At 41.4% G+C, this 27,818-nt stretch overlaps 1 long non-coding RNA gene across 2 annotated transcripts; it reads left to right on the plus strand.

The window, feature by feature from the left end:
• The first annotated feature begins 599 nt into the window (after positions 1–599).
• On the plus strand, positions 600–27,301 carry LOC308651412. Of its 2 annotated transcripts, none has more exons than XR_014022545.1 (3): positions 600–895; positions 26,679–26,911; positions 27,029–27,298. It is a non-coding gene; the product is annotated as an uncharacterized lncRNA (long non-coding RNA). The 2 variants fall into 2 exon arrangements; XR_014022546.1 differs by lacking the exon at positions 600–895 and adding an exon at positions 26,118–26,457 and having other exon boundaries at positions 27,029–27,301.
• The last annotated feature ends 517 nt before the right edge of the window (positions 27,302–27,818 follow it).

Genomic DNA, 27,818 nt, shown 5'->3' on the forward strand with positions numbered 1-27,818 from the left:
TTATCAGACTAATCTGGTTTTCGTGTATTGTAACGACAAAAGACTTAACAAAATATACTTAATCATTTAGTGTTATCATTGAAAGAAAATTGCTCTGTAATCGTTTTGGAAACCAGACATAATTTTCTAACCTAAATGAAAAGTTAATTCTATGAAGTATAGGGAAAACTGCCCCGATTATACTTATTATGATAATCGTTAGTATTACCAACCAAGCACAAAAAGTCCTGAAGTGACAAGTGCATTGCACTGACGATGTAGCAGCTTCAAAGACTGTAAAGTTTAAAGCAGTTCAACTTTGGAACTTGTGTGTAAAACGACCAAGTGCAAGATAACAGAAAATCAACATAACAAATAAGGAGCAATCAGAAACCATTATCCCCGGTAGGTTATTTTTAAAAGTACAACGTTTACAAGTCCTTTCTGGTGTAAAACACGACTAAACAGACACCACGACCCTTCCTCTGGTGGTTCTTTTTCGATTTTCAGCCGGGTGTCCTGCGCCCCTTCCCCAGCATTCAATGTGACCAAGGCTGAGCCGCCCCAGCTCAGCGCTGCCTATCGTCACGTCACCCGCGGGCTTGTCCCATCCTAGCCTACCACGGTCTTCTGGTCCACAAGTGGCTAGTAAGGAGTGAAGATGGAGGGTGGGGAGAGGATGAGCAGGGGGAAGGCAGAAGGCGCTGGGCTGCCGAGGATAGTGCGCGGCTGAGCGCGCGTCCTAGAGCAGGGGGCCGGGTCCCCCTCGGGCTGCCGGGCGGCGGGAGAGAGGGCGACGAGCGCCCCCTGGCCGGCGCCACCCGCGGGGCGCACCCGCGGTGCGCCAGACCCGTGCCAGTGCCCGCGCCACCAGAGCAGCAGCGACGCGGCGTTCAGACCCGGGCTGCGCCACCAGGTAGGACCCCTGCGCCCTGCGATGCGGGCGGGGAGGGAGGGTGCCAGGTGCCAGGACCCGGGAGGGAAGGGCCACCCGGGTGTCCCTCGGAACTGCTCCTGGAAGGGGGCTAAGGCTGCCGCGGGAAGCAGGGCTGAGAACGAAATCGGAAAAAAAAAAAAAAAAAAAAAAAAAGCTAGAGCCAAAGCCAACTTTGGGGCTCGCCCACCCCGTCTGGGTTTCTTGTGTGCTGGTGACCGTGACTGTGGCGGTGGCCGGTGCTGGCCGCCTAGCTGGGCTGAGGGCGCCTCCTTCCTACTCTCCTTTCACCTGAACTAACCGGGCTGAAGCCGAGGGAGGGAGGTGAAAGTTTTTATACTGATCGCAAAAATGTGTAAGAAAGGGTGTTTTCTGGGGATGACCACCTGGTTTTCTGGGAAATTGCTGGAGCAGCAAACCGGGCTGCGGACATTCACTTTTCTAAACAAACCAAGTTTCTTTCCAAGGGCCTGGGGTGGGTGAGAAGCAGCTTTGTTAAAGGGTGGGGGGAAGTCTGGGTGCTGAAGCCTGTGACCTTGAGCAACATTGTTTTCCAGCTTTGGGGGCCACAGGTTATTAAAGTGTAGTTTGTGAGATTAAATCTTGATTTTACTGAATTTTTAAGAGCCAGCAGTTATCAATGTGAGAGTGACTTTAATGCTAAAGGCCCGAGCACTTGCCACCAGAGTGAAAGGAGATTCTGGTCATTTCTGCAAGGAGACTGCCACAGAGCTGCCTTGTCCTCCAGTTGTCCTGACACTATGTGGGCTGGAAGTGGTGCTAATAAAAGATTATTCAGCCATGGCAAAAGCTGAGGAGGGGGGCGGTGAGGTGGAGAGAATGCTACTCTATGGGCTGTGCCTGTCAGTGGGGAAAATGGCCCATCTGTGCCCAATACAAAATGGTCCTTCAAGTCACAGGTGCCCTTTGAGAGCACAGACCAGCTTGCAAAATTATTTAATGAAGTGCCCACAGGACCTGGGGAGTCTGCCTGCATACTCTGTCTGCTTCCTCTTCATTGCCCCTTTCAATTTGCAAAGAGAAGTTTAAAGCAGCAAGATTCAGTAGTCTCCTCTGGGAGGCTTCATCAGTTGTTCTGGTCCCTGCTTTGTTTCTCTAGAAGGGATGGCCACCTCTGGTCCTTTCCTGACTGGAGCTGCTTTATAGAGAAGCCCTATGAACAGGGACCTGGGTCCTTTGACCCATTCCACATCCCAACCTGTGAATGAACATCTTCATTTTTTTTCCCCTCACCAATCTTTGGTTAACTGGTAAAATGGCAGACTTACTGCGGATGCTTCATCTCTTGAAAGTGCTGTGTCTAGTGGGAAGAAGGGTGACATTTACTAATTTGGTTGCAAATTACTTTTGAAGTTTATGCACAGCTGTTTAAAATCTTTCAGAGATCAGGGCCATTGTCTGATGCAGGTGTCTACCACAGAAAGATCTCGTTAGTCCCTTTCTTTTGCTGATTGAATGAACATATATTTAAAGAGAGGGTATAGGAAGATCTGAAACCCAGAGAGTCCCACGAGTTAGCAATTCAATCTAAATTAAGTTTTTTGTTTTCCTTTCTCTTACCAGCTTTTATTTTTCATTTCAAGTGTAACCTGTTTGGCATCACAGGCTTTTGTTAGTGTCTCACGATTGTCTTCTACACTTTTAAAGTGTCAACTTCCAGGGAAGGTTTCTGTTGCCATCCACTTCATCATGTTCACTTCCGCTACTGTCTTGTCTCGTGTTATGGTGGCTCACAATGACTCTTAAGCAGACTTCTACACCTTCTCTCCCACCAGCTCTACCTCCTATAACAGAGACTTTGCTCTGAGTCAGTGCATGGCAGACGCTACCACTGCTGACACTTGGATTCCTCCTGCTGTCTCACTTCTCCTTCAGGGATTACAGGGATGTTCAGTTGTTCACATCTGGGCTCTTCCTCTAATCTCATGATCCTTTCCAACACTGATGTTCAATTTTCTCTTGTTCACAGCAGGTATTGGAAGCCCCTGAAATTTCTATAAAGGCCCCTCATTCTGTTGTAACACATTCTCTCTCCTTGTCTGTGGAAAAGATCAAATTCCCTATATAATGAATTCCCTGAGTCCAGGATTTTCTTTCAAGAATGAAGGCTTATGGTATAAGTCTATAACTTCAGGGATTCCAGAGTAAACCTCCACAGACAGATCTCTCCATCAAGTACAATATTTAATTATGGTATAGTTGCCTTTCTTTAAAGTAGGAATTTGAATGAGTACTTCCTGTTTTTAATGTGTTTAATGTTTTAGAGTTAGTGACTATGTTGTTTGCCCCTAAAGATATTGCTGATATATTAATGTCATATGACAGTTTGTTAATAAGTTTGTATTTAATTTCAGATGATTTCAATTTTCAAAGTAATTTCTACAAAAACTGTTGAAAACAACATTGTTATATAATGAAAAGTCCCAATGACACAGATGATATGAGAATTATATATATATGCATATATATGTATATGTATTCTCACAATTAACTCTATAATGAAAGTAGAGGAATTAGTCTTATGGTGATGTGTACATATGTGTATATATACATGCATGTATATGTATGTATATATACATATACACACGTCATTAAACTCATTCTTTCTTTTCCTATTCATAATTTTCAAACTTTAAGCATTTCGTTTCTAAGCAGTTTTCATCCCACTTATCATTTCCATACTTATCCTAGATATTAAACCAGAAACTTACAGAAACGCATGATGTTTGGCAGAAAGTGAATTAAAAGGTTTTCCCTGGCAATGATTTAAAAATGTTTTCTACCTTATTGTAACTTGTCATTTACACAAAAACTCCAGTTACTCTATTTGGTCATCTAACTATATTCTCAAGGTAAAATGAGAATCTGACATTTCAGAAATTAGGAATAGCTTCCTAAACCCAGAAGCATACACTTCTGCCCTGGAAAATTAGCAGATATTTAAATCTCTTCACTTTGGCAGCATATCCTTCTATGAATTGCTGTAGGTTGATATTAGCTTTTGAATTAAGCTCATAATATGGATGATAAGAAGCAGAGCAAATTGAAGCAGTCATTATTATTTACTATCTACCTGATAGCAATTAGGTTCAGAATTTTGTTGATATTTGACAAACATTACCACCATATTTTATCTTCATAAAGCCTTTACAAATTACATATTTTTACTTCTATTTTTCAGATGAAGAAACAGGCTAGGGGTGGGGGGGGGGGGGCAGGGAGAGCGGATGTTAAGTCACTTGCTGGGGCTTTGTAATTTGTAGGAGGTAGTGTCAAGCTTGAGTGTCCACCACTGATTTGCTGTCAACCACAGTGGCAAATGACTGGCCAATTCACTTCTTATAAATTGTGATAAAATGTGCATAACATCAAATTCGCTATCTACATTTGAAGTGTGTAGGCATTCCATACAACAGAACTATTAGGTGCTTCTCTCTCTGAAGTTCTGATCTTCCTTTAAATTTTTTCAGTAAGAGAAAAATGTTTAACAATTAAAAAAAAATAAGTGAAGGGGGGAAATAACTCACCATTTCAGTCCTCTGTGTGCCTTTTCCACATGAAGTGACTCTGTGTCACAGCTACTTCTCAGACTACTTTGGTGAGTTGCATTATTGTTGTTATTGTTGTTGTTGTTGTTGTTGTGTGTATTGTGGCTTTAACCAGCACTCTTTATTTGAAAGTGCGAAGAGCAGACCCTCGTCTGTCTTGCCCTTTTCCATCCCCAGCCTTCTGAGTTGCTTCCACTGAGTGGATGCTACAGGGAGTGCTGAGAAAGTAGCCTGCTGCCCAAGTGGGGTAGTTTCCAATGCAAACTGAAAGCTGGGAGTTCCTGCCCAGGAAAAACTACTCCACACAGCCCAGCTGTGCAAGAAGTTGAGTCTCCCATGAAAATGAACTGAAATATTGTCTCCCTTGCTGTTTGGGGAGAGGTTCCTCTAACTACATGTTCAGCATTTTTCAAGGTAGTAGTCTTCAGCGTTTTCCATTGTACACCCATTTAGATGCTTTCAGCTGTACAAAAACAGCCTTCTTACAAACATTACTTTAACCTGTAAGACTCAGTCCATTTGGTGGCTTCTGACATTCATTTACTGGATGGAGGCAAGCATGTCTTTTAAAAACGAAATGGCATACGAAGGAAAATACTTGAATTCATTCCATGTAATAAGCGTCATTATTTCATGGTGTTTTTGTATTGTTTGGTTTGAAGCATAATAAGCCTGTTTCTTACCTAAAAGTTTGAACATTATGGACATAAAGCATTTAGTTTTCTATACTGTTATTTTAAGTTATAGAAACAAGCAAGTTTGGAGTGAGGAGGAGAAGAAGGCAAAATGGAAAAGAAAGTGGCATTTGTTGACCGTGCTCAGTGACACAGGCCTGCACCCAGAGAATCAATTACTCACAGGTCCATCCCTGATGGTTTACAAAAGACAGATGAATTTGGTAGAGAGTAAGAAACTTGATCAAGGGTCACACAACAAATTGGTAGCATTGAACCCTGAATTCTTGGTTCCTCATTTATTATTCTATTTATGCCTTCTTGGGTTTTATTCCTGAAGTCTGTTCATCACTGGACTGGACAGTTTGGAGAAGAAGATATTTTCTTAGGGAGCATCAAAACCATGTTCCTTGTTTGTTAGAAAGAATATAAACTTTGAGGTGTAACCCTTCAGCTTCATAAAGAACTAGGCCAATTAGGAAGAAATAATATCTCTTCTACAGACCAGAGATCTTTCAATGTGAGATTGACAAAGACAAAACGTAGCAGCTTGTCCCTCCATGGAAGCCTCCCCACTACTGATGGGGAAGACAAGTCCAGTGGCTGGACCTCACAGGGCTGTGAGGAGATGTGCTTTCCTTTGCTAAACTGAGGTCACTATTGCACCCAATTGTCTATTTTTTCCAGCATCTAGCCATAGGCTGATAGGTGTACTGGAAAAAAAAATTATATAACTATGCAAATTCATGATTCCGCAAGTCCATGATTTCCAACTTGGGCTAGACTCTGGCTTCCTCAGCCCTCAGGTGTTCCCTGGGCCACCCCTCTTGCTCCCTGAACCAGCTATTGCAGACTTCCCTTGGTCACTACCATTCCGCCCCTCACCATCATCAGGCTGCCTTGCTTCCTGCTTCACATGGAAAATATTTTCCCCACAAGGACTCCCCAACCCTGTGACCACAGGACTGCACACCTAACTGCCTCTAGATCCACCCTCTCACTCCTTTCTCCCCTCACAACAACAGCAAAGGACAGGCCTCCCTTCCAGAGGTGTCCCATGTTCACTTTCACTATGCCCAGGGCCCCTGCTTCCTCATTCTTGGGAATCACAGTCCTGGGACTCTCTCCTCTCTCCCTGCATCTTCCTCCCCTGCTCCTGACAAGCCACATTCTTGCTGCATTAGACATGCTTCAGCCCCTTCCTTCTGTGCTTAAAAGGCCATCCTTTTCTGCCTTCCTCCAGCTGCTTCCTCCTCTCCTCTTCAGAATTCCTCAAATTGTTCTCTGCATCACTTCCTCTGTTCTCTCGGGGCCCATATCTGGGCCCCCAAACACCTGGCCTTGCCTCTGCCACCCTTCAGAGACTATCATGCTCCCATTCCTTATTGCTGCCTGAATGGACTTTCTGCATCCATGCTACTGAGCACTCCTGTGTCCTTGGAACATTCTCTTCCTTTGACTCCCATGCTCCCCTCCATTCCTCTGCCTTCCGATCCCTTTCTTTGCAAGCTCCTCCTCTCCTTCCATCAACCAGGAATCTCTGATGCTCTTCAGTTGCCTCACTCATTCACCCCAACAGGTGTCTCCTTGCTGACCAGGACCCAACCATTATTGACCCACATTCCTACTGATCCTCCCCCCAGGTAGTCTATGGGCTCATCTAATGCCATGTATCTCAAACTAAAAGCACCATCTTCCCTTTTCTGCTCCAAGTTTTCCCCTCTTGCTTTCTGCAGTGGCTGGCTCTGCCATCACCTGTTGGAAACCTGAGATCAGGGTGTTCTTCCTGTTCTGATTCCATAAGTCCATGATTTCCACCTGGGGCTAGACTCTTTGGCTTCCTCAGCCCTCAGAGGTTGTTCCCCTGGCCACCCCTCTTGCTCTTTTTCCTCCACCTCCACAGCTTAGCCAAAACCATACACATTCTCTTCGTTCACCCTGTTTTGCCTGTTGCTCCACACTTTCCGCCCCTACTACCTCTCTGTTTATGGGGCACCACCATTACTCTAAGGGTTAATGCCTGAAGCTTCTCACTAATCATGCTTACTCAGGATGGTTCCCTATGATTCTGCTGGAAGGACCCTTTGGAACCCCAATTTGAGTGTATCGCTCTCTTGCTTTAAGTTCTCCATGGCTGCCCCATGATCTTGGAGTGAAGCCCAGACTCCTTAGCAGGGATCAGAAGGTCCTAATTCTCTTCTTCCCCAGCCTCTCCTGTCCTGCCCCATATGTCATATTTCTCCAAGTATAACCTCCATATGTTCCTCAGAGATCTTGAATCATCCATTTAAAGTGCTTAGCATGGTGCGTGGCCTACAGTAACCATCAATAAACATTAGCCACAGGACACTTATAATAGCTATGGCAGGTACCATTGTTTACTTTTAGATTTCCTTACAGAGGCCACACCAGGGCCACACCTCTGTTATTCCTTGGTGCACCCCCAGAACTGCCTCTGACACAGAGTAGGTGCTCAATTAGTATTAGTGGAATAAATAAAATGTGCCATAAATCTCAGAATCTGCAACGTCTATGGAACTGCATGCTGTGTTAGAAGAAAGGAATCTCAATCTAGTGATTTTTAAAAAATTTATTTATTTATTTGTTCTATTTTTTTATACATGATAGTAGAATGCATTTCAGTTCATAGTATACAAATGGAGCACAGTTTTTCATGTCTCTGGTTGTACCCAAAGTAAGTCACACCATTTGTGTCTTCATACATGTACCTAGGATAATGATGTCCATCTCATTCCACTGTCTTTCCTACCCCCATGCCCTCTCCCTTGCCTTCCCTTCCCTTTGCCCTATCCAAAGTTCCTCCATTCCTCCCATGCTTCCTCCTTCACATACCCCTATTATGGATCAGCATCCACTTATCAGAGAAAACATTCAGCCTTTGGTTTTATGGGATTGGTTTACTTCTCTTAGCATGATATTTTCCAGTTCCATCCATTTACCTGCAAATGCCATGATTTTATTCTCTTTTAATGCTGAGTAATATTCCATTATGCATATTACCACATTTTCTTTATTCATTCAATTATTGAAGGACATCTAGGTTGGTTCCACAGTTTAGCTATTGTGAATTGTGCTGCTATAAACATCAATGTGGCTGGGTCACTGTAGTATGCTGTTTTTAAGTTCTTTGGGTATAAACCAAGGAGTGGAATAGCTGGGTCAAATGATGGTTCCAGTCCAAGTTTTCTAAGGAATCTCCATACTGCTTTCCAGATCCGTTGCACCAATTTGCGGTCCTACCAGCAATGTATGAGTGTACCTTTTCCCCCGTATCCTCACCAACACTTATTGTTGCTTGTATTCTTAATAACTGCCATTCTGACTGAAGTGAGATGAAATCTTAGAGTAGTTTTGATTTGCATTTCTCTTATTGCTAGAGATTTTGAACATTTTTTAATATATTTGCTGATCAATTGTATATCTTCTTCTGAGAAGTGTATATTCAGTTCCTTAGTCCATTCATTAATTAGGTTATTTGTTTTTTTAGTGTTAAGTTTTATGAGTTCTTTATATACCCTAGAGATTAGTGCTCTATCTAATATGTGTATGGTAAAAATTTGCTCCCATTCTGTAAGATCTCTCTTCACCTCACTGATTATTTCTTTTGCTGAGAAGAAGCTTTTCAGATCGAATCCATCCCATTTATTGATTCTTGATTTTATTTCTTGTGCTTTAGGGGTCTTGTTAAGGAAGTAGGGGCCTAATCCGACATGATAAAGATTCGATATCTGCACAGCAGAATCATTATAGCCCCAGAAACTTTTGTCTATGGCCATCTAAAATTATCTAAATGAATTCTACTAGAAATCGGAAGTGAAGGTGATGGGAGACATTTGCTGCCCCCAACTGCACTAATCTCAGCTACTGTGAATTTATACTTTCAAAAATCGGGGAAGTGGCACTCACCTGTAACCCCAGTGGCTCAGGAGGCTGAGGCAGGAGGATCTCAAGTTTAAAGCCAGTCTTGGCAATGGCAAGGCACTACACAACTCAGTGACACCCTGTCTCTAAATCATGTACAAAATAGGGCTGGGGTTGTGTCTCAATGGTTGAATGCCCCTGAATTCAATTCCCAGTATACCCACTAAAAAATTGGGGGAGTTGCCTTTTTCAAGAAAAAGACCATCCCCTCCTGTCTCTGGTGTGATTTTCTTCCTCTGTCCTCCTCATTGCATCTCACTTTGCCTGTGGTTCTAATGTCAATTATAAGAGGAAAAAAGAAGGAAGAATGAAATAAAAGCTCATGTTAAAATATTCCAAAATCTGCTACAAGCAAAAGAATGAGTCAATTAAATAAAGAGAAAATATTAAAGGATCAAAAGGGAGAAATAGTTTTTTTAATTAAATAATAAAGTATCTTAGGGATTCTTTAGAGTGAAATCACAATTATTTTTAAAATTCATTAAAGCAGTGAAGCATAAGGAAGTTAAAAAGTAAAAGAATAAATTCAAGAATTGGGATGATAGACACATGGCAAAGATAAAATAAGTAAGAGGATTCATAAAGACAAAGAAAACTAAAAGTAAGAGCAATAAACTATTTAGAAGACTCTCTTAAACGTAGAAAATAAATAAAAATCAAAAAAATAAAATAAAACCAAAGGAAAAAAAATCTTTGTAAAAAAAAGATTAAAAACAAATCCTGGTAATAATAAAATAAAATTGTCACTACGTTGACTATGATAGTAATTTCAGTATATACCTGTGTCAAAACTTAGCAAATTATACACTTGAGGTTTGTACATCTTATTATATGTCAATTATATCTCATTGGAGTTTTAGAAAAAGCATAAAAGGGTTATGCTGAAAAAAATTAAAAAGTAAAAATAATAATAAAATGAAATGAGTCTTGGTATGGGTTCCTAACAACTAAGCCAGAGCTTGAGCAATATAGAAACCTGTACTTAGGTTCCTGTCTCTTGCCACAAAAGACCATGGGGACCTCTGTGGGATGCTGCAGCCACAGTACTCAAGCACACTGTGTCTTCACTGTGACATTTTCCTCCTGGAATTGCGGGCACAGGGTAAAGTGAGAGCAAGCAAAAGTTACACTCATCTTTGCCTGCAGAGTAGGAGTGACACTTCCTACCAGGTAAGACTCAGCATCTTGTGCATTCTGGTCCCTATGACATCACCATGGAAAGTATCCTTTCTTTTTGGAAATAGTGACCTATGGTGGCCCCCAAGTGTCAAGCGTGTTGACATCCCCTTTTCAAAGAGAAAGCTACTTGAAATTCTTATTGGCAATTCTTTTTAAATTATCTCTACCTGTTATATCTTTCCTGAGTCCCCTGTAATGCATTTTATTCTCCCTCTTCTGCTTCCTATGTCTCTAGAGACTTGTAGTTTCTATCTAGCTTATTACTGGAGCTGGATAATGGTATTTTAATTCAATTATCGTCTCCCGAGTATGCTTGCCTAAGGCACATACCAAGTCTCCTAATTCTTTTTCTCACTTTACTTCTTGGCACAGAGTTCAGGCTAGTGCTTATTGAGGAATCTCGTGAAGTCCGCAGCCAGGGAAGATATTTTATTTTCCTCCAGTCACCAATGCGGAGGTTTCTAAGCATGAACATCATGTTTTCAGAACCTAATCATTAAAAATTAGACCAATAAACAGAATGCACTGTTGACTTCTGTCCAGATTCTCAAGGTGAATTTTAGGGAAATCTGCCTGCGAAGGGGTTTATGGAGCCAGGTCTGTAGCAGCCCTGGGTGTGTGTGGATTTCTGTTTGCCCAGGGTCTGCTCTCTTTCTCTCCAGATCTCCCCTCCTCGCTGCTCTTCAGTTTCCTTGCAGTGATCTGGGACATTTGGCACATAAGGGTATTATGAATGCAAATTAGATTGTCTCTTTTAGAAGAGTCCCAAGAGAGGACTTGAGGCTGCTGTCGCATCACTGGTCCTGCTCCACCGTGATCACGCAAGTCTTTTCAGAGCCAGCCAACAGCAAAGGCAGATAGGAAATCAGAAGTAGGAGAAGACAATGTTGCTTCCAATTTTACCATATTGACCATAGAGTGAATGAGTGCATTAGGGATCCATAGGATTCTCCCTGACACTCATATTCTGTAGCTGGTTTTCGGGTGTCCATTTGGTGTTCACCTAGTCCAATCAGGCCAGGATTTCACCTGGGCAGCTGGGATGGTGAAGAAATAGTTAATCTGTCATATTGTAACTCTCAACTGGTAGGTGTAAATTAGAGAAAGTGACCATTAATGACAGTTGTAACCCTTCCCCATGAAACTGAAATCCATTCACCAAGACATGGATATCATTTAACTGCAATTTATTTTGATTTTAGAAATTAAAATTTAATATTGTAACAAGAACAACAAACGTGAACACTACCGTCTGGTGGTGATGGTAATGACGAATGGAATGATGATGGAATCGTCTCTATGAATGGGAACACTTTAAATTCTTCTGCATTAGTCATCCAAAAAATGTTAGTATACATTTTATTTAGACATAGGCTTTACAGAAGGGTAATAGTAACAATAGCCATAAAGAATCTCTTTTAAGCTGAGAATGATGGTATAGGCCTGTAATCCTAGCAGCTGGAGAGGCTAAGGCAGGAGAATCACAAGTTCAAAGCTAGCCCCAGTGACTTAGTAAAACCCTGTCTCAAGACAAAATATAAAAAGGGCTTGGGATGTAGCTCAGTATTAAACACCCCTGGGTTCAATCCCTAGTAACAAAAACAAACAAACAAAAAGAATCTCCTTCATAAGAAGAACCTGAGTTACTCAACCCCTTTAAATACAATTGAATTGCTCATGTGCAACTTTATTAAAAACCTTTTTAATGTTGATGAAAATTATTCATTGGGAAATAACTTGTGCAATTCTCACTAGAGTCAGCTGAGGTATTTGTAGAAGGCACAGCACAAGACTCTTGGCCTTCTTGCCTCTGCTCCAGTAGGGAGCAAGGATCTCACTGCTGAGTGTCTGTCCTGGTTTCTGGGTGTTGAGATTTGTTAATATTTATAGTACACTTGAGTTCTGTGAGTAAAGGTGCTTTAGGAAAGTACAGCATCTCAGAAGGAGAAAAAAGCTTCTTACTTATTTAAATGAAATAAATGGACTTCACTGACCCAAAAAGGCAAGTATCTCTAAATATAAATTAGTGGTCATTTTAGAAATTAGTGAGATGCGACTCATTCATTAACAGTGGCTCATAGTTGGAGCTGGCAAATAGAAATGTCGGCACAGAGCATCGGATGTGAATTCTGTTAGTTCCATAGAAATGAAAGGCAGACACAAACCTTTCTTATTGGAGAACAAACTGGAAAAATTCAGAACAGAGAGATTATGTATTTATGAAAATGAATAAAATCAATTTTCCCCTGGAAAAAGATTGTAGATATCTCCTTACAGAAAAAATAGCATAGATGTCTCAGTCGAAATCTCTAGACCTTGAGAGAAATTCAAACATTCTACAGATTCAAAGAGTGAAATACACACTTCTTTGGATATTTGTCTTAAAATTACCAATAGGAAAATCCAATCCAAATTCCAGGAGATTTTAATCCACACGCCATGCACATTTTCTTAGTTTTTTTTTTTTTTTGCAAGACACAATCAGAGGATTACATTTTCTAAGAACCCCTTTTTAAAAAGCTTAAACCCTAATCAGTTAAGTGTGACATCGGCTTGAAATGGGATTTGGTATCAAGTAATTAAGAATGAAGTAAAAGTTGATATACGGACAGTGGACCAGGTTGTTGGCCTGGAATTGTCAGGGGTACAGTTTGTTATTTATTTGACATGTATGTATTTGACCCCAGAGTATTGCTTTGGATATCAATCACCGTGGAACAAACTGCGCCCAAATTTAGTGGCCTAAAATAACACCATTTTATTTGTTCATGATTCCCTGGGTCAGGAATTGGGCCAGCTTTGCCTGGGTGGTTCTGCTCCCCTGATGTCCCTGGGGGTCTTCCTGAGGTTGCAGCCATATCTGAGATTGTACCATTCCCACAGCTGGCCCTTTGGTGGGCACTGCTGGAAGGCAGGCATCACCCCACTCCAGAGGGTTACTAGCACACAAACGCAAAAGCTCAAGCCTCTTAAGGCCCAAACTAGGCAGTTTCACCGCTGCACCACTTTTGCTGAGGTCACTTGGGAAAACAGGCCAGGCAGGATCAAGGGAAGGGGGATGCAGAGTGGCATTGCAAGAGAGTTGGGGGCATAGGACAGGCTGCGACAGCCCTGTTTGGAAACATCTGGCACAAATATTTAGTCTATAAATATTTAGTCTTCATAAAGATGATGTCACTTATTTTCTGACATTGAGACTGGTTTCACTCTTTGGGTAACTGATAGCAGGATCCCTATTTAAAAAAAAAAAAAAAATCTGCTCACCACTCTCTACTTTAAAACCATTTGGTTGCCCTGTATCACCTGCAAAATAGAATCCAGACCTTTCACAAGGATTGCCAAGTCCTTTGTGATCTTTGCTCTGCTTGCTGGATCTGCATTCCCATGGTCTTGAATCCTCCAGCACCCTGTCGCTCTCCAGACATCCTCGGTGTCAGCACAGCTACCTCCTCCCCCATCACAGACTTTACTGCTCCCATTCTCGCAGTCACTTTGCTAGCCACTGAGATGTCACCTCCTCTGTGAAGGCTCCCACAAGCTATGTCAATGTGTCCCCCTCTACGTGCCAAGGCATCCTGAGTACAGAGACGGCAGCAATGATGGCACTCTTACACAACCGTGGTTCCTGGGGACAGGCTCTGCGCCTCTGCAGCGTAGTCCCTGCCCTTAGCAGAGAGTCTCACACGCAAGGAAAGTCCTGAGCAAATGCGTATTACATGTCAGTAGACAAATGACAGCATGGCAGAGTACCTAGGGGAAAGGCCAGGAAACCCCAAACAGGAAGAAGGCGGTGTGACACAGCAGAGTCAGGGCCATGGGGGGCTAGCTGTAGCTGTAGCGGGCTGAAACCAAAGCTGGGCTAAGACGACCGTGTGGCAAAGGAGGCTGCTCCAGAAAAATGAAAGGCATGAATCAAACAAAGATAGGAAGTAAAACAGAAAATCCAATTCAGTGTAAGACAACAAGGCTTCTGTAGTGGTTGAGGTATAGAGAAGCAGTGACAAGAGAGAGTGGCCGATCATCAGCCATGGGCATCCACAGATATGTGGGAGGCAGCACCCAGTAGGGCACTCCTGACCTGGAATCAAATGGAGGGACTCCTAGCAACCAAATAAACACAGCCTCACCTCAGTCACCAGGCAGTGCTCCACGGGTGACCTCCCCAGGACCCAGTGGATTGGGGAGAAGTTGGGCAAAGGGAAGTTGCTGCTGATCTGGGAAGAACTGGGGGCTCCCAGTTCACAGTCCAAGCTGTCATTTATTCACTCCAGAAACTGTGTGTGCATGTGTGTGCGTGTGTGTCCATGGGTGTGCGTGCATGCACATGCTTGATTGTGATTGACAAGACACAGTGTGACTGAGGTTAAAGGGCTTGTTCAAAGTCACAGGGGTTTAAACAAAGGCAGTTTGATGTCATAGTCTGTGATCTTATCACTCCACTGAGCTAAGCCTGAATTTGGTAATACGCTGTATCAACAAATTCCCTTTTAAAAAATACAGCCTCACTTTGGTATTAATTCTAAGAAGTGAGCTTTGAGACTTCCTTTCCTCTGTAAATCTCAGTCACTGTTTGGGGCAGAGTTCCTTGTTTTGCTGCTCGATGTTACTCATTTTAGTAGCAGAGAAAACACTCAATCTAGTGCAGCATCCAGCCAGCCAGGAGCTCTGCTTAGACCTAGACTGGTTTCTAGGTCTTTCCCTAGCACTTTCCACCAAAACTCAAACAGCAGAAAATACCTTCAGGTATTCAGAGAGGCTCATAAAAGACTGAAAAAATGCACAGAATTCCCCAAGTTTTTTCTCATCCAAGAAAACTTGTGAGGGAGAGAGGAGACTGCCACAGTGGTTTGCTTTGGGTTTCTTCACTGACCGGATCCTCTAGAAGTTTCCATGGAGGTGGAATCACACAGTTGTGGCCCCCAGACAAGGGAGAGCTTGCTTCTTTGGTCCTTCTTTCTTTCTTGACTGTGAACATCTACCCCATTTCTTTCCTGCCCTGCCTTTTTCCTTTCTAGTATATTCCAATATCGGGTTTATTGTTCCACATATTTTCTTTCACAGCCACAATGTTGTAAATTTAAAAGATGTTTTTTTAGTAAACCTGAAAATACTTTTTAGAATCCTTAATCCATTTTTCTGGACTTTTATTCATCTAAATTCTCAAACTCTCATTACTCACTCCTTGAACTTTCCTCCTTTTCCTTTCATCTTCTTTCTTCCACTCTCTCTTGTCTTTAATGCCATATTAATAATACACTAAACAGACTAGGGTGGCAGATTCTGCCTAGAGGTACAGCTCAGTGGCAGAGCACAGAATGAGCACACACAAGGCTGTGGGTTCAACCCCCAGCACCACACACACACACACACACACACACACACGCACGCACGCACTCACACATACACTCACACAAACCACACACTTGCACACACAAGTAAAATTCTATCAGAACACACACACAGACTGCTATAACTTGCAAACAGTTATTGAGAAGAAGGTTTAATTTTAAAATGAGCAAGAAATGCAGCCAGATTAACATTCTTGAGTAATAACTTTGAAGTTTAAACCTCTACTTTATGGAGCTATTCTGAGAATTAGAAAAATTATATATTGTGCTATATTATGAGATATACTTAAATTACTTTTAGCAAATGTCCAATGTAACCTTTTAATGTTTTTTAGTCAGTAAGTTTTCATATAAATAAATCAATAAGTTTCTAATCCTTTGTATGCTGAAGTTTTATTATTTAACAGTTCCTGAATCACTGGGTTCCAAAATTTTCTACAAGATGCCCTAATTCAAGAAAACATTTTTCCTGTTCTTAATTTTTGAAATCTCAAGAAATCTATGCTGATTTTTTTGGTTGATTTCTAAAATACAATCAGAAATACAATGGATCCTACATACTTTAGCAAATATATAATTTTTGGAGACTTGACTAATTAAAATTATATATTAGCCCTGAAAGTGAATACATAGAAGAATTAGAATAACTACCAAAATACAAGACACCTGTGATACACTGTCTCAAGGCCAGAAACAAATTCTCCCCATTTAATATGTCTTCCAAGTTGACCTTGTTCTATGGTGTGAGTCTCTCTACTGCCAGCAGTTTTAGAGGATTTGTATACTCAGTTGTAGAGGAAGGGAAGAAACTGAAAAACAATAGAAAAGAAAGAAGTAGACTTCCCAACAAATGGCGGGGGCAGGGGGGCTTTAGAATGCTGCTCCCCACCTGACCTCACAATCTTCTAGAAAGTTCTTGCTACATTTCATTCCAGAACCTGAACTTTTGCCAACTAGGATTTTATGGGAAGTGAATCCTCTTAATAATACAAGTGCTGCTAAGATTTCCTTTGCACACTGGAGTGGCTAATTAGTTTCAGCAAGGGGAATTTTTATAGAGAGGGGGAAGGCTGGGTTTTATTCAATCTATAAATTAATCAAGCACCTAACTCATCAGACATTATTCAGTGTGTGGCAAATACAGGGGCAAAAAGAAGAACAAGGTACTAGCCCTCATGAAGCCTACTTTCTTTTAGGGAGAAAGACAATGACAGAATAAATAGCACACGAGTAAGATAATATTTTTAAAAATATTTTTAAATTGTTGACAGATCTTTATTTTATTCATTTATTTGTGTGTGGTGCTGAGAATCGAACCCAGTGCCTCACACATGCAAGGCAACCGCTCTACCACTGAGCCACAACCCTGGCCCGAATAAGATAATATTAGGTGAGGACACGTGCTATGGAATAAAAAGAAAGAGGGTGAAGAGGTCTGGAGAACTTCTAGAGCACTCCCTGCTTTTAGATTATGCTTTCTTTTTATGGAGAGTAAGAGAGAAAAATATCAGATAGGTACCCATTGCTACAAAATAATGATTAAGAATTTTTAAAAGAAGGTACAGACGATTCACTGATGCAGAAAGGCACCTTCTTCCAGCACTGGGCCCAGATGACACAGAATGCTTGTCTTGTTTCCTCCAGGAGGGCTGGGAGCATTACCTGGCTCTTTTCCACCATTGGGTTCCTTTGCTAGCACATGCCTGACATGTAGTAGGTGGTCAGTGAATGTTTGCCCCTAAGTGAATATTTCTGAAAGGAACCTGAGTGTTGTGATCCGTACTCACCGTGAGGATCCATCACTTTTATGTTTAGTCCTTCATCTTGCATTGCCTGTGGCTGAAGTTATTTAGGAGCTAGACAAATAAGTAGAAGGAAGCTCAAGAGCTTCCTGCAGACCAGGCCAGACAGAAAGCTTTCACTTCCTGCCTTCCTTCGACCTTCTGCATATGTCACTTCTGGAGGGACAGCCTCACTGTACATGGTCATTCTCTTCCTCCTCTGCTCTCTCAACATTTCCCTGGAAAAGCAATAGCCTCAGTTAATTTCTAAGAGGAAGTTTTTTATGACCCCTTTTCGGATACCCTCAGGATAAAAACCATCTCTTTAGAGTTTTTTTTTTTTTTCTGAAATCTTCATGCATAGAAATAAAAACAGGAAAATATGGAATTAGACCCTTCAACTTCAACTTTAAAATCTTCTTTCTCTTCCTGTGTCAAGGTAGCCACATTCTCCCAAGTATAAGGAACATAGCCCAGCAGATAATATTCCAGCAGTGGTTCCCCTCCATGCCTGGTGCTCCCGAGACCTATGGAGTCAATATGCGGCTTCCTAGACTGAGGTAGTTTCTGAGACCTCTGTATTATACCCATGATGTTTGCTTGCTAAACCATCAGCTGAAGTTATTTACCCCATATCTTTTATCTCAGTTTTCTGGTTCTATTTTATCTAAGTCATCTTTACTTTAGTTGAGCTAAGGCTGTGGTTTTGCAAATTAAATCATTTGTGGGTTTCTGCATATGTCTACTCTGTGTGTTTACTAAGCTTTTTTTTTTTAATATTGTACGTCTGTTTTTATCTTTACAGTTGTGCAAGGGAAGATTTGTTATGCTTAAGGTTCTTTTAAACAAATCCAAGTCTATTTGGAAAGACACAGTTTAAGAAACCAAAACATTTTTTAAAGGCCTTGTTTAAAGTATATCTTTAGCCACAATTGAATCCCCTTTAAAGATTCAGAGTTTTGATGTTGGTGCATAATGAAGAGATCATGTGACTCATGGGTCTGGACTTTATACTTCAGGCAAAGGGGATCTGTTTCATGTTTTTAAACAAGGAAACGATTCTTAAGAAAGACAGCTTGTATGGTTGATGTGGGGGAGGAACCGGCAGTTTGGAAAGACGATGGGTGGGAACCAGCTAAAACTCTATTGTGATAATCTGGAGAAAATATCTAAAGTTCCCAAGCTCAAAGGCCAAAGAAAAGTGATGGACTACAACAGAAATAACCACATAAAATCCACAGAACTCATTCATAGATGGATGTTGTAGATGAGGATAAAGGAGGACTGACACACAGTTGGTTCCAATACTTCCATCTTGGAAGACGCAGTAGATAGTAATTCCACTGATGGAGACAGGAGGGAGAGGAGAGGCCACAGTGTTTGAGGAAAAGGTGGAACTCCTTTTCTTTCTAGCTGTGTATGAGGGGCTGGTGGAGCATTGGGAAAATTTCGATGTGTAGTTGAAGATAAAGATGAAGATGAAATGTACTTCTCCAGGTCGCCACGAGGTAGGGTATCCTTGAAGACATCAAAAGGGATGAGAGCAGCCGGAATTGACAAGAAGAAGGGAATCAAGTCAGGACCTGGGTGTATTCCATAACGTTTCAATGAAGGAAACAGAAGCAACCGAGAAAACAGAAGAGTCATCCAACACACAGAAGGAGAGCAGGAGAGAAGAAGGGAATCCAGAACCAGCACTGTTTCATGTGACAGTGAGAAAGACGACCAAGAAGGAGCCGATGGCACTGGGGGTTAGCAAGTGTGTCCTTCCAAAGAACAGGACCGGCCGTGGTAGCAGTGGAAGCCAAATGGCAGAGGCAGAGGAGCGAGCGGAAGGTGAGAGTGTAGAGATGGCCCAGGAAGCTTGCTGGTGAAGAAAGGGAGGCAAGTCCACGTCTGTGGGGAACCAGCACCAGAAGCTGAGAGCCTGTAAATGGGAGCAGAAGAGGCTGAGCTACCAGGGAAATGGCCAGGGATCAAAGGAAAGAAGGATTTCCAGAGTGTGGACAGGGGTCGGAGCAGACGCAGGAAGACTCAGAGAAGTTGAAACACAGAGAATGACACCGAGCTAATTTATGTCTTGTGACATAAATGGGAAGGGATCTGTTCACATCATTTTTTTTTCATTTTCTATTTTTTTTTTTTTCAAAAAAGACAAGCTCATCTACCTGGGGTAGCGAAAACAGAGTTATGGCTTTGGAGACTGAAGGAAAACAAGAGTGGAACAGCCTGATTAGGAAAAAAGGGAAGGAAACAGACCAGGACTGAGATTAAAAGTAAAGTGAAGAACCCCAGTAGTGAATCAAATACTTACATTATGCATTGGTAAAATATTATTATATTTTATATCAAAATTATATTTTATATTATAAATATTCATAGTCACATGAAATTATATTTATATTAAAACTATTTTATTTATATTTTAAATATAAATTATATGAAATATACAATTATAAGTGTGAATATTTTATAAAATATAAAATTATAATTATATTAAAATTCTATTTTATATTAAAATTAGCATGTTGTTGTAAAATAATGAAATTTTCCATTTTAAGTGTGCAATTCAGTGGCATTAATTGGATTCACTAGTGTTGATTTTCACAACTGCTTCCTCATCCCAAGCTGGAGCTCCCCCGTAGCCTGCTGCCTCCCTCTGGTAATCCCATTCTATTTTCTGTCTCTATGAATTTGCCTGGTCTATATAGCTGGTATTATTTACGCTTATAAAGCATGATTCACAGAGTGAGAAGAATGGAGGGATATGGAGAAGGTAATAAGTCTTGTGAAGATGTTCTATGGATGAAGAGGTCATTCCTAAGCCGAGCTCTCTTCTTTAATCCATCATAGGGCATCCACTTCCAAAACCTTTCCGCGATGTTACAAAATTAGTATAATGCATTAGCCTCAAGGTGATTCAAATCAGCTATTAAACTCCTCTAAACTCTACTCAGAACTTAGCATTTTATTTATAATGCACATGTATGCATAAGTGAATGTCTTTTTTTTTTCCCACCCAAATGATCACACAGATTTTTAGTTGGGTAAATATCTTTGTTTTAGTGGTCTGTTTCCGATGATGTTATTCATCTGAATCTATGCTGTCTGAAATAGAAGTTCCTAAAAATAGTTAGTACCTGTATCGCTTAGAAAGATGAGAGGTTTTGCTATGAAGATACTAATAACCACTCTGCTTTATGTCAGTGGTAGGTGATGTGAACAGATCCCAGAGTCTGTAGTATTAAACTCGGTTATTTTTAATGGAAATAGTTTTTCTTCCCAGTGAAAGTAAATTCTAATAAGAGACTCACTGGAAGAAATGTCCAATATCGCAATTGTCTTCCCAACCCAACTTCCATTTTTACTTTCTGTGAAACCCCAGCAAGAATGGACAGAATCCCTGAGCAAGAATGAGTTGAGCATCTTCCTGAAGCTGGGGGCGGTGGGCGTGGCTTACCAGAGGCACTCTGAACTGAGAGCTGTAGAGAGGAAAGTCTGCAGCCACAGCATTAACCAGGCCTGGCACTAGCTGCCACCCTCTAAATGAACCAAGCTATCAAAAGGGGAACTGCTTTCATGCTATCTCACTTCCCCACCTTACCACCTCCAATCCAATTGCCTTTAATTGCCACCTTTGACCTCCATTTCTCTCCTAAAACTACAGGACTACAATTCCTTCAGTGATCTATGTGAGCTTTGGTACTGACTGGGCCTTGTTACTCTGTGTGTGACTCCTTGTTTGTGACTGAGTCTCCCAAAGAGACTATAATCTTCTTGGAAATAGTGTGTTTTAATTCATTGACATCATGAAATAGTACCATTTTAAAGATGAGGAAATTGGACTCAGAGAGGTAAAGTAACTTGCCAAAGGTCACAGAGCTGAATTTAATCAATGGTTGAATCAGTCTTTCTTCCCTAGAGCTATCTGAATGGACTTTTCAGGAGTCTGTTTTTTGTGGCTTTGCCCTTTGCAGTTTCTATTGTTCATCAGCACATCTTTGTTTTAGGGACCCTTCTCCCTACCAGACACTATTAGTTATAATTTAATTTTTAAAATTGTAAACACATTTCAGGCCCTGCCTGCCAGAGAAAATCTTGATTAAAGTTGTAGGTGCATGGAAAACATTTAATGAGACGCTTTTAGATTTTCAACTTCAGAGAACTATTTGCAATAACAAAGCCAAAATGTGAGTACACCGGAGTTTTGAGTTCTAGTACTTTGTGTGTATTCTATGGGAACTTGCAAACATGTAATTAAGGAAACAGCTACAAGAATGTTCATGGCAGTATGGTCTATAAAATGAGAAGGTTGGAACATTAATAAAACAGATAGTTTGCAATACATTTGTTTTCAAGGATACCCTGAGACCCTTTCAGTGAGTTTTTAAAGTTAACTGACTTCACTGTGGTACCAAGGTCTGCCTCCCCTTCTCAGTCTTACCTTGTTCAGTGAAGTACTCCAGAGGCTGCGTGTTCTGATAGTGACAAGAACACAGAGTCCACTACAAGAAGACAACTGTCTTCTGTTAAGCCAGACTTTCAAGAGAGTTGCAAAACTGTCCAACACTGCCACTTTTTTCAACATTTCTAATGCTTTGGAAAATTATTACATAGCATATGTATGGTTTATTCTTAATGTATTATGGAATGGTTTTTATTAAAAATTATTTTAACTTTTGCTCGGTTTTATTTTCCAATATGACAAATATCAATAGACATATTCTACATACACCAAAGCTCTTTGGCATCCTCAATAATTTTTAAGAGAATAAAGGAATCCTAAGACCAAAAAGCTTGAGCTCAAAGTGAATAAAATGAGACTATGTGTTCCAGCACAATGAATCTTGCAAACATGATAAATGGAATTGCAGAAGAATATACATAGTGATTCATATTGAGTTTTAAAGCCATAAAGCATGATATTTGCAGAATATATATTTTAGGAATACATAGATATGGGTTTTCTATGTATTACATATAAAATGGCAGGGATAATAAACTCCAAATTTTTCCCAAGGAATTGGTGATTAATATGGATGGTACCACAAGGTGGTAGACATTAGAGACTTCAAATATATTCATTTGGGTTTTTTTAAAGTTGAATTATAGGTGTAAGAGTGTTCATTAAGTTTTTTTATATTTTTGTATGCCTAAAATGATTTACTATATGATGGTAAAACTAACAGCTACACGCAACTTGATGAGAGAAAAAACACTTGATTAAAATATGGGCAAGGGACTAGAAGAGACATTTCTTCAAAGAAAAGGAAAAAGTAACCAAAAAAAAAAAAGACACATGAAAAGATGCTCAGCATCACTAATCATTAGAAAAATGCAAATTGTGACCGTGGTAAGACATTGCCTCCCACCCATTCAGATGCTTACTATCCCCAAACCAGGAAATAATAAGCATTGGCAAAGATGTGGGGAAACTGGAGACTTTGGGGACTCTTTAAGGGAGTGTAAATTGATATAGCTGCTATGCTAAGCAGTGTGACAGTTCCTCAAAAAATTAAAAATAGAACAACTGTATGATCCAGCAACTCTACTTCTGGTAACATATTCAAAGAATTGAAAGCAGGGCCTTGACCAAGTATTTGCACACTCCTCTTCATTAATAGCAATATTCAAGTAGCCAAAGAGGTGCAAATGATCCGAATATCTATTGACAGATGAATGAATGAATGAATGAATTCTATACATGGAATGAAATATTACTCAGCCTTGAAAAGGTAGGAAATCCTTTCACGTGCTGTGACATGGATGAACCTTGGGGACAAGGTTATGTGAAATAATGTTATGTGAAATAAGCCAGTCACAAAAGTACAAATACTATATGATTCTACTTATTTAAGGTATGGAAGGTAGTCAAATTCATAGAAACACCAAGTTACCAGGGTCTGGAAAAGGGGAGAATGGGAAGTTCCTTATTAATGGGTGCAGAGTTTCAGATCTGCAAGATGAAAACATTTTGGAGATGAATTCATAACAACATGACATCAGTAACACTGCTGAACTATACACTTGAGATGATTAAGATAGTGAATGTTATGTTAGGTGATTTTTAACCACAATAAAAAAAGAGAATAGCTATAACAAGAATTTTGTGGGATCTAGACATTTCCAGATTCCTTGTTGTCACTCCATTTCAGAATCAATCTTGAATATCTTGCCTAGAGCCCTTGCCTCAGTCCAGTCCTGAACATTGGCTCATGGTGAGCATTCTACCCTCCCGGTTTGTCTCTCCTTCCTTTCCCCCTCATAAGTCCTGTAGAGAGGGACTCCAACGAATCCCACTGTGGGATGCACAACCACATACTGCTTTCTCCACTAGGCATCAGGAACCCACCTAGGCCACTTGACGCCCCCTGCTTTGAGAACCTAGTAAACTGACTGTGCTACAACTTTATGCATGACTCATTTATCGTCCAAGACTCGTGTATTGCTTTTTTCAAAGACCTATAATCAATCTCATTAGAATCAAAGCCATTGGAAGAGAGAGACTGTAATAACATATTGCTGTTTATACATGGTTGTTGCAGTGCTTTGCATGTAGCTGGCACAGTAGGACTAGTGGATGAAGTGGGTGAATGGGTGGGTGGGCAGTGGGATCAGTAGCTGAGATGAATGCACCAAGAATTAAGGATAGCATCTTCTCTGAGCCACTCTAGTTCTAGCTCCCCTAGACTGTACTTACATTCCTTGCACCACACCAAAACTTGTTTTGGTCAGCAGCCTGAGCTTGCTTTACCCCATAAGACACTTCTTTCTCCCTGAGCCTGGATGGAGAGTGGGGTGAGGCTGTCCCTCCTCCTTCCCTGATCCCAATTTTATTGTTTTGTTTTTGAAGGGTTAGGAGTTTGCTATTAATTGATCACAAAGAAAGACAGCAGGCAACAAAAATAATAAGCCCCAGGGCTTGTACAACAATGTGTGCAATGGCTGGCATTAGATGTTAGCCACTCAGTAGCCTGGAGTCCTTGGACAATCTATTTTAACCATTTTTCTGTTGTGGTAAAATACACATAATATGAAGCTGACCATGTCTGCCATTTTTAAGGGCACAGTTGAGTGACAGGAACATTTCCTTTGCTATGAACCCCGCACCTCCAACCACCTCCAGAACTGTTTCATTGTCCTGAGCAGAAATCTGTATCCACTGAACAGCAGCTCCTGATTACCCCCACTTTCCAAGCCCTTGGTAACCCCCACTTTGCTCCCTGTCTCTATGAATTTGCCTCCTCTAGGGACTTCATTTATGTGAAATCATATGATATGTGTCCCTTTTGTGATTGGCTCATTTCTGAACCTGTCCTCAGGTTCATCCATGTGGGAGCCTGGTCAGAATATCCTTCCTTCTTAGACCTAAATACTAATCTACTTTCCTTTAAGACTCAGTTGCCTCTTCTATAAAATAGGATCTGAGCCCATTTTTCAAAGTTTGTGTGGGGCTTGGTGAGATCATGAACAGTGAGTTCAGTAATGCGCACCCAGTATGGCGGGTACCAACTCACTTCCTCCCATCTCATTTCTCAGGTTCCTGCTCCTAAAATAACACAGTAGCCAGTGCTTCGTCATGAATATTCATTAGTAAATTAGGGAGCAGTTCCCAGAGTGCCAGCGTTATCAAAATAAATGACCACCTTTTTCACACTTCTCTGCCACTCCCTCCCCTGTGGATCAATAACAAGGAAAACCATAGTAGTAGGCCCTGTCACTCAGGAGAAGAAAGTGGACAGAACACATTGGAAGGTGGGAGTCGGATCCCTCCTGTGAGGTGAAAGAGAAGGTCAGGCACTCACCAGATAAATTCTAATAGTGAGGCCCAGCTGAATAGATCAAATCAACAAGTAAAGATCCATTTTCCATCATCTTAATTTGCTACTAGGCTTGGTCTGAGTCAGTTAGATAGAGTTCATCCTCATGGAGTTAATTATAGTATCGTCGGGTACTGTCACCAACATATTCTGTAGTCATTGCATCATTAGAAAGGACAAATCGTGACTTTGACTGACAGGGTGGCTAAGTTGTTTAAGAGGCAAATTGGTCCCATGAAAACCCTTGAGTTGAATTTGATGGAAACAAGGCCATCCATGAATTTTCCACGATGGACGTCAAGTGGCAGGAGTTGAACTCAGAATGGGAGCTCTGTGACCAACAGCACAACTTCTCTCAGATTGATTTTCCCCATCGGTAACATATCCATGGAAAAAATGTACTGCACATCATCTTTTGATTAAATAGTGTTTTTTTCCCAAATCTATCTCCTGAGAGCTCCCCCAAAGATGGGAATTTTGCTGTACTGTGATCAATAACACAACCACTCCAACGTACCTGAGAGGACGATGGCAGCTGTAGCCAGTTCTGAAAAATCTACATTTTCCTAACATTATGGGTTAGAGACCACTCACCTCCCTTCCACCACAGGGACGGTGGCACCCTCTGTTCAGTCCTAATCACTGCCTACACAGAGCCTGCATAAAATAAGCCCACTGTCATCTCCACCAGAAAAGATGCTCTTTAAGAATTAGTGACAGGAGCTGGGTACGGTGATGCATGCCTATAATCCCAGCCTCTCGGGAGGCTGAGGCAGGAGGGTCACAAGTTCAAAGCCAGCCTCAGCAATTTAGCAAGGCCCTACAAAACTCAGCGAGACCCTGACACTAAACAAAATATTTTTAAAAGGCCTGGGAATGTGGTTCAGTGAGTAAGCGCCTCTGGATTCACTTCCTGGTACTAAGAATGAGTGACAGGACAACAGTGGAGAAGAGTGAGGGGACTCTCGGTTTTCCTCCAGCCCTGGTGACTCAGCCTGGCTGGCTGGGTGTCTCTGGCAGACACTCCTTTGTGTATGTGGCCTTGTCAGAGAAGCTACAATTAAGAGCGAGTTTATTTGATCATCAGTGACCATGATTTGAGTGCCTGGAGGTGTGTGTGTGCTTCTCTTAGGTAACCACAAAGTAGTGGTTAGTTTCTAATAGATGAGAGTGACAGCTGCTGGTGTTGGCTGAACGTGAGGTCTGAGTGCTCATTCTGGTTACGTCCCTGGCGAGTTTAGTCATAACTTTCTTTATCCCCTCTCACCTTTTTTCCAACTTCACTCCTCGTCTTTCCATTGTCAGTCTATGTGTTTCCTGGAGACAGAAAGCAACTAGGTGGGGCTGAGTGGCAGTGACAGAAGGTGAAGCCTATGTCACTGCTGCCAGGGAGGGTCTTTTCAGATGCCTCTGCTCCACCGGTGTGACTTTTTCTTCCTTTCTTTTTAAAAGTAAACTCTGCAGGATGTGAGCTCACCAGCTACCGAGCAGACAGGAACTGATGGGCCAACTAACAAACAGGACTTCAAAGGACAGCAGAGAGGAGCCCTGCCTGCCACTAGACATTTAAGGACTGTGCTCTTCCTGGGGGGCACTAACAGGAGGGCTCCCCTGAGGCAGGGCCCTCCCGCCCCTCATTTGAGTCTTGCAGAAGGTACTCAGTGTACATAAAGGACTTGCTGACGGTGAGGCTTCCTTCTAGCTTTGGGGACTTTGTAGAAACAGAAATTATGATGTTTCATTTTGTTGGCAGAAACAGTCCAAGATGTAACCTGGACTTTGCGTTATCATATGCCTTACAGATCGTGTATTTCTCTAGCATATTCCTAGGAATCCCTAAGGAACATGGGGAGAGCAGCATGACCTCTATACATTTTCAATAAGGATTTTTGAAGAACAGGACAAGCGAGTGATTTTGTGACAGCTGATCTTCTGACATCCTAGTGTGCCCCCGCCCCCGTACTAGAAGCTAACTTTGGCAAAGAAATGGTGAAATGCAGGTGGCAAAGTAGGCACTGTATTATGCTCAAATTCTACTCTTGTCTCAGAGGGAAACCTCCTAAATAAACTTTGTGGTGTTGCAGGTTTTTCAAATCCTCAGGGGTTTCTATCAATTTATTTTTTATCAATACTGTATATTTCTGATTTGTGATTTTGAAATGCAAGGGGTTTTGTTTGTTTGTTTTTTAATGTATTTATTTTTGGTACTGGGGATTGAACCCAAGGGCACTTAAACACTGAGCCACATCCCCAGCCCTTTTTTTTTTTTTTTTTTTGTATTTTTATTTAGAAACAAGTTCTCACTGAGTTGCTTAGGGCCTCCCTGAGTTGCGAAGGCTGGCTTTGAACTCAAAATCCTCCTGCCTCAGCCTCCCAAAACCACTGGGATTACAGGTGTGCACCATCATTCCCCACTGAAATACAAGTATTTTGAGGATGAAATTCCTATTTCCCACCAGTATATATCTATAATCCATGCTCAGTGAATATTTCTGGTATGATTGTTGTTATTAAACAGATCGCTTATAAATTGCTCCCCAATATGAAGACACAGGAGATTTCTCCACGATGGTCATTTTCTGTCTGTAAATG

Source organism: Spermophilus citellus, assembly GCF_964194105.1.
Source record: "Spermophilus citellus genome assembly, chromosome: 6".
Lineage (NCBI taxonomy): Eukaryota > Metazoa > Chordata > Mammalia > Rodentia > Sciuridae > Spermophilus > Spermophilus citellus.